The sequence below is a fragment of the Lactuca sativa genome, chromosome 3, assembly GCF_002870075.4.
Source record: "Lactuca sativa cultivar Salinas chromosome 3, Lsat_Salinas_v11, whole genome shotgun sequence".
Taxonomy (NCBI): Eukaryota; Viridiplantae; Streptophyta; class Magnoliopsida; order Asterales; family Asteraceae; genus Lactuca; species Lactuca sativa.
Genome location: NC_056625.2, coordinates 73263842 through 73272324, shown reverse-complemented (window position 1 = coordinate 73272324; position 8483 = coordinate 73263842).

The following is an 8483-nucleotide window of genomic DNA, read 5'->3' as shown; positions in this document are numbered from 1 at the left end:
TTATAAGTAGGTTAATAAGATTAAATAAATAATAAAACTAAAGTGTAATCATATATAAACTAAATTTCAATATTAAAAGAATATCTTAACTTCTACTTAAAGTTATGTTTTTTAACTTTTAACATATTATACTTAATTTATTTGTTTTAATATATTGTTAGATGTAAATCATTATCATTTTAAAGCTACAACATTTGAACAATTTGTATAAAATACTTAAATTATAAATTTAAATATAACATTACATGATTAACTTAAATATAAATTTTAGTTTAACTTAAATAACCCAAAGAATATTTTGTAAATAGTTGAAAGTGATAAATTGTAGTGTCCTTATAATAATGATTATAAGTTGGTTAATAAGGTTAAATAATTATCAAACTTAAAGTGTAATCATAATTAAACTAAATTTCAATATTAAAATAATATATTTACTTCTACTTATAAATTTATGTCTTTAACTTTTAACGTATTATATTTATTTTATTATATTTAATATGTTGTTGTATGTAAACCATTATCAGTTTAAAGCTACAACTTTTGAACAGTTTGGACAAAATACTTAAATTGTTAATTTAAATATAACACTACAGCGTTAACTTCACTACTACAAAAACACCCTTTTACGACACACAATGCGTGTCGTAAAACGCTCAGACGACACACAAATGCGTGTCAAGGAAGGCCCTGTCATAACGACAGACGACACACTTTTGTGCGTCGTCTATTTACAACATGCATTTACGACACGCATTTACGATGTTCCTTTATGATACGTAATGCGTATCAAGGAAGCCGATGTTATAGAAGAAGACGACACGCCCTTGTGTTTCGTAACCTTACGACGCGCTTTTATGTGTAAAATCCTAAAATTCAAGGCCAAAAATATCGTTTTGATTAAGTTATTATATAAAACCAGTAGTATAAAAACATTCATATTAATATCTCATGTCAAGGCCAAAGTGTAAATAATCAAAACATATTATCATAAAACCATATCAGAGTGTAATCCCAAAGATCTCATGTGCGGAAAACATAGTGTGATGCGCTGCGACCAAGCCGGCTCCACTCCTTTGAAACAAAGTATCTGAAACACATAACACATAACACAGTAAGCACGCATGCTTAATGAGCTCCCCAGAATACCGCATACATATAACTAGCCACTCGAGGCTATAGCTCTACTAGACCTTCCGGTCAATGTGTCTTAGTGGACCTTCCGGTTCCACAACTCTAGTAGACCTTCCGGCCCTACCCTGACGACCTTCCGGTCCTGCTCTATTGACCTTCCGATCCTGCCCTATTGACCTTCCGATCCTACTTTGTTGACCTTCCGGCCCAACTCTGTTGAACTTCCGTTCGGAACCAGGCAACTCATAACATAGCATATCACATAAAACATATATCACATATCACATATAAGCATATACGACCTTCCAGTCACAGATAATTACCACTCTAGGTAAGGTATAGTAAGAAGACTCACTTGGCACTGCTGAAGTCTCACAGACTCAATCCCACACTGCTGAAATCCCACAGACTCAACCCCAACTACTGAATGACTGATTCTTGAACTGTCAACACCAAAATAACACCCAATTAATAATTAAGTCTCACTGCATGACCATAAGTACATAGTTGGGATAATTACTGCATTACCCTAACATTGGCTTATTCAAGCCTAAGGCCCAATCCTTAGGCCCAAAGTCAACTAGGAATCAAAGCCCAACATATGGCCCAACCTTCCAAACTGGGCCCAAGCCTGTACATGGTCTTATTCTAATGCCCAACATCATGTAATCATCAAGGCCCAAATTGTGGCCCATCTGTGGCCTAATTTTCCAAATTGGGCCCAAACCCCTTACATAGGCCTTACCCTATTGCTCGATGGCCCATTATTATCCCAATCATCTAGTCCCAATAGAAAGGCCCAATAGTAAACCCAAGTGAAATTAGGGTTTCACATCAAATGGCGATTAGGGTTAAGTGTTTCTCACTTAACCCTTTAAGGACTTAATCCATTAATTCCAATATTGCTTAGATTAATCTTTGCCAATGACTATTATTTAATATCTCAAATTATTAAATAATTCCCGTGTGTCTCGATTAATTCCCCAAAATTAGGTTTTTATTGGCATTAGGGTTTTCCAACCCAAATACAAGCCCATTTATCATTTTGTTGGGCTTTTAGGTCAATTAGGGCTTTATTGGGCCTATTAGGCCCACTAGAATGTCATTAAGCCCATTAGGGTTTTTACTAAGCCCATTAGGCTTCATTGGGCCCATTAGGGCTTACAAGGCCCATTAGGGTTTCAAGCACCCCAAACGAATCAAACTCAACGAGGCAAGCACACCGTTACCCGACATGTTGGCCGGTGGTGGCAGGAGGCGGCAGCCACCACCCTAAGGTGGTGCTTTTCAATTTCCTTTCATTATTCCATTTTACAATTTATAAAGAAAATACAAAAAAAACGCACACACTACACTAAATAAATACACACCCGCAACCACCCTTGTGGTGGCCGGCGGTGGGACGTGGCGGCAGCCACCACCTCACGGTGGTGGTGGTGGTTGTCCTCGATTTTCCAGCTACACAAAGTCACACAAAACACAAAAACATGCTTCTAATTTGCAACAAACACCCCAGCCACCCACCTGGTGGTGGTTGGCGAGGACAGCAACAATGTAAGCGGTAACAGCGGCGGATTACGGTGACAACCACCACCTCATGGTGGTGGCGGCAGTTTTCTTGATTCCCATGAGCAAATTAACACACATACACCCCGATTAGCTCCATAAGCGGCCCTTAAAGGCTACACACAAGCATTCAACCACCTACAAGGCGACAAGAGATTGCTGGAACGCCACTAAAATAGCAACCAACAGTGGTTACGACCCCAAATAGATAGAAAAATAGATGAAGGTGATGAAAAGTAGCCTCACCTTAAGCATTCCGATCACACACGACTCGAGTCCACCGGTCACAGCTCCGCCTCCGTTCTAGGTGGGGGCTTCTGCGGCCGTTCATGATTTCACCGAAGGCAGCAGAGGAGGTTATGGCGAAGTATGATGGAAGGGTGGCAAGGTTGGAACGGTAGTCAGGTTTTCGTGGTAATGGCGGCCGAGACAGGTCCGGTGGTAGTGGCCGAACCCAGCTAGACGACGGTAGTCGGAGGTGCGACGTCGGAGATCGTGGGGGATGAGGGTGGGAGGATGGCGGCTGCACTTCTTTAGGGTTAGGGTTAAGGAACCGGTGGGTTATGGCTATATACCCGATGCCCTCAAATCTTATGCCATAATGGCATAAACAGTCCCTCTCCATAAAATTCTTTCCAAAACAGCTCCCATATTTACTTATTACACCCTTGATCTTATAATTCTTTGCATTATTAATCCAACAGTTACTAAACAGTCCATCCCATTCAATTTATTTTCAAATGAAGTCCATAAGTTACCATTCAACCCTTGACTTCAAAATCCTTTATAAATCAATCTGAAATGTGTATTTTTAGCCCCTTAAACTTTCAATTATGACTTTTTAACCCCCGCAACTAACTTCTTGCTACACTATTCCGCTTTTAGGGCTATTATGCATTTATTACTTTATTTATTTATTAAATAAATAAATGAGGTATTACAACTCTCCCCCACTTAAATTAGATTTCTTCCTCGAAATCATTCCTTACCATTTCTCATGCACTAAACCACTCAGTAACATGATCACCATACTAAGCATGCCATAGCATTCCCAGGGTAGCCGTGACCAATCTTCGCAAGCCCCAAAATCCTCAAGTAAACGAATTCCTCACAACAAGATCACATCTACTTCGTCTAAAACCTGTTGTCTCGAGATGGATTGAATCCCTAACAGACCAATCATACTGAATCATTACCGATGGAACCAGCCCGCTTATCCCTCAACTGACTAGTCAACTTCTGATAACTCGAGGTTCCCACTATACAACAGGGTCATAGACCCAATTATCCTTGTAGACCACAAATACTTGGCCAAGGCTCAAATACTTTCTATGTGAGTGACTTGTCACTCCCCTAATCATCTAACTATTCCATTCGTACTCGCAAACTGAACAAAAATGTTATCACTACCCAAACGCTGGAATGCTGAACTGCCTGAAGCAGTACGCTGCTATATAGTTGCCCCCCAAAATCTATCAAGACCTCCCTGGTCTCAATTCATCCGTCAGTCTCCTGAAATACCGGGTTCCGGCTCGGTCACGGAGCCAAAGGACTCGCACTTAGTCGCGTCACACGACCTTCGAACGGAATTCTTCTATGGAACTAGTTGCCACTAGTTATCATGCCACAATGGCTCTAACAACCTCCCGATCCAACCGACCGGGTCCATAGGTCGAATCCTGACGTCACCAATTACAGGCTAAAAGTGATTGCTACCTAATCGATGGTAGCCTTATATCACAAGCAATCTTATACAGTCCATTACTTCCCTGATCCCACAACTGTAGTGGCACTCCTACAATCGTATCACTAACTCAACCTGATCTAATCCTTTTGGGTAATTCTGAAATCTAATCCGCGGATTTCCATATCCTTACTGCTACACCCGAACTGGTGGGTACTACTGTTCCTTCCGCGTCCTAACAACACGCCCATGCTATCTACCAACCAAGTGAAGGCTGCGGCTACACCCACAGACTTACATCACTCAAGCACTATCTGTTGCTAGTGAATGCTACGACTACCCCCGCAGTCTCACAACACTTTCCATACTACGCGATCGCTAGTGAATGATACGGCTACCCCCAAACTCTTACAACACTTTCCATACTACCTGATCGCTAGTGAATGCTACGGCTACCCCCGTCGTCTTACAACACTTTCCATGCTACCTAATCGCTAGTGAATGCTACGGCTGCCCCCGCAGTCTTACAACACTTTTCACAATGGTCGAACATGCACTCGACTTAACACACACCAAACTTGAGTCCTAACTAGATTTCTAACCTGGTTCCCAAAACCTGATATCTGATGCCAAGGGAAAACATGAACCAGACGTTGGAACGTCTTCTAAACTTCCAACTCACCCAATCGCCAACCTAGACGGCCATTCGACCGCCTTCCCCCTTGACGGGGATGCGAAACTCATCCTAGTTTCACACCTATTTCTACTCCTGGACACATGATTGATTCTCCCACACTTAGCTTCGGCTAAGTCTTCATGGTTCGTGAGAATTGAAGGACTCCCAATCCTTCTCGCTTCCTAGTATCCTACTGATGACACCTTGTGCTTACTAATGCTAGCGATCAATCACTGGTTACATCCTAAGATCGCCCATCCATTAAAATATTGAAGAGTACTCATGAAATCTGGTCCAGTCTGACACCTCAATTCACTTCCCATGCTGACAACCAGAGGCCTTAATCTTCACTCTGGTTGACGAATCCTCGTTCTCACCTCTAATCTGGCCGCATCACTGAACTCTAACTAATCATAACCCATACGAAAGTACATTCCTCTTGAACATACAACATCCAAACACTCATGCATCTAACACTCGCAACCAGCTCCACTATCTTCATGCTACCCACCCTTTCCTATAATCGGTAGGGCATTGAACTCCCAAGTTCTTCCTTAGACAGCTAACGACCATACCCAAAAAATGATAGAACCACTGAACTCTGAATTCACTAGAGAACCATTGCTCTAATCCTGAACCAATGTTTTCTGAATAATACTCCTTAACAGATCCCGACCAAGATCCAGGATGTGAACGGTATACGCGGGACCCATTTCACAAAATACATCCCTCTGTAGGTTCATCAAGTACTTCTCGGCATGCAGGATGGCAATCCTTGATAAACCCAAGCAATAGCAGAGAACCTACTTGAGATCTGACTTATCCAACTCTCTCACAATTCCGAAGCGATACAGGTCCCCAATATTCACCTTGAAGTGGCACAAAATGACATTCCTGCGAACATCTGACGGAATCCTGGTCTTGATGATAGGAACCAACTATAAAATCTTCCTTCCCAAAGGATTCTAAGGTCCACAGATCTTGGGTTTCCAATGAACCCCTAACTTCCCCCGCGACAAATCTGGACCAAAAGGCCTCGAGGCAACTACCGAGAGCTTCTAAAGTCCTTCCTTGGCTAAACGAAAGACCACTGAGGTCTATTCCCATCGCTCTGTAAGTAATCTCCGATGAGATGAACTCCTGTGATCGCGCATCAACTGGACCAAGCCCTAATCCTGAGTCGGAACCAGAATCCGAATCTCACTCTTGGGTGCTTAACTGTTGGATTAGTGTCTAAGTCCATAACTATTTTGGTATGTACTTGACCCGATTATGAGCATGGTCCTTTTAGGTTGCCTTCACCATAGCAATATGTAGGATGAATTAATGAGAGAAAGGTTTAAATATGATTTATTAATATATTATGAGAATAATATTTTAAAAGAGAAATCATATTGTTTAATTAATATTAGTCAAGAATTAATTGATAATTAATTTTGTGGCTAAAAGAGATTAATTCAACTTAGGGGACTAATATTGTAATAATAAGATAGTTACAAAGTTGGGCTAAGGATCCATTAGATGGAAATGGACGAATTCTATATGGAGATCCATAAAGAAATCGTCCAAGGGAGTTCTGGAATGGTCTATGGGCTACTAAGGGCTTAAGCAGTCAAATTAGGGTTTACTAGCTTGATAACCCTAATTGCCTAAGTATATAAAGGACCCTTATGGCCCCAAAAACGTGGTGAACTCTTAGATTAGGGTTTCTAGATGTTTTGGGCAGCCTCCTCTCTTATCCTCTTCATCCAAGTTGCTTAATGGTGTTTGTGACTCCATTAGAGGTGCAACACTTGAGGCACTAAGCTTTCTGAAGCCAATCAAAGCAAGGAGTTGATTGTTATTACGATATAACAATCAAAGGTAATTACTAAACCCTTATTTCAGTTCTTATATGATAGATCTAGGTTTTATAGCTTTGGATATTCAATTGCATGTTCATTAGACAAACTAGATTCAAAAGCTATTAGGGTTTGCATGTACACCATAGGATTGATGTTGAGCTTAAAACACATCAGTGGTATCAGAGACTAGGGCTATTTGTTAGTGAATTTAATGCTTAATTGATCTTTTTTGCTTGGAAAACAAAGTTTTTTGGTTTCTGCTTGTCCGACTCGGCGAGTCAGTAGATGAACTCGGTGGGTCTGGCTGACTCGGCGAGTCCGAGGATCTGGCAGCGTTTTTTGGCAATTTTCTTGCTATTTTTCGCTTGGGATACTTACCATAAACACTTTTAATTAATAAAATCCGATTTTTATTGATTTTGGGTGAATATTCTTACCAAAATAGTAGATAATTACCATTTAATCAAATATTTGTTACCTTATAAGATAATGTTTATTTTATTTGAGTTATTTGATGAATTATCCTGCAAGATATTTGACTAGGTCAAAATTAGATAATTGCCTTGTTTGAATAGTTTCAAATTGCACCCTTTAGGTTTTATAGTTTAAATTTGAACTTAAAAGTTTTGTTTTTGAAATTTGAATAAATTAAACCCTAATGTTTTGAAAAGTTTCAAAACTTTCCCTCAAGTTTTGGAATTTAAATGTTTTGATTAAAAATTTAATTTTGAAATATTTACATTCTAAACCCAAATGTTTTGAAATGTGTCAAAACTTGCCCTCAAGTTTTGGAATTTTTAAGTTGATTAAAAGTTTAATTTTGAAATGTTAAATTCTTAAACCCTAGTAATTTGAAAAGTTCAAATCACACCCTTATGGCTTTATTAATTAATTAAAGTGTATAATTAAAAGAGATTTAATAAACCCATAAAGTTTTGGTTTACATTTAATTAAATTAAAAGTATAATTTACTAAATTGAACCACCTAGTATTTTAAAAGTGTAAAATACACCCTATACTATATATGACATTAAAAGTCTAAAATTATATATATGTATGAGTAAACAGTCAGTCTTACCGTTAGTAGGCCTCATTTATGAAGTTGGTCAAGGGGTCTTTAAGGAAATTGCCTATAAAATGGCGATTGACTGGGTATCCACTCTTACCCACCGCACTCTTGACAAGTGGAGGGTCGTTAGCCGAACGTGTAGGATAGGACATAAACCTTCCATTATAAGTATAATGAAGTACAAAGTAACTAAATGCTTATTCAAATTTGCAAATCATAGTTACTTTAGGCAAAATGTGAAATTTGTTGGATTAGTGTCTAAGTCCATAACTATTTTGGTATCTACTTGACCCGATGGTGCATGGTCCTTTTGGGTTGCCTTCACCAAAGCAACTTGATAGGATGAATTATGGAGAGAAAGGATTAAATATGATTTATTAATATATTATGGGAATAATATATTAAAGGAGAAATCATATTGTTTAATTAATATTAGTCAATAATTAATTGGTAATTAGTTTTGTGACTAAAAGAGATTAATCAAACTTAAGGGATTGGAATTGTAATTATAAG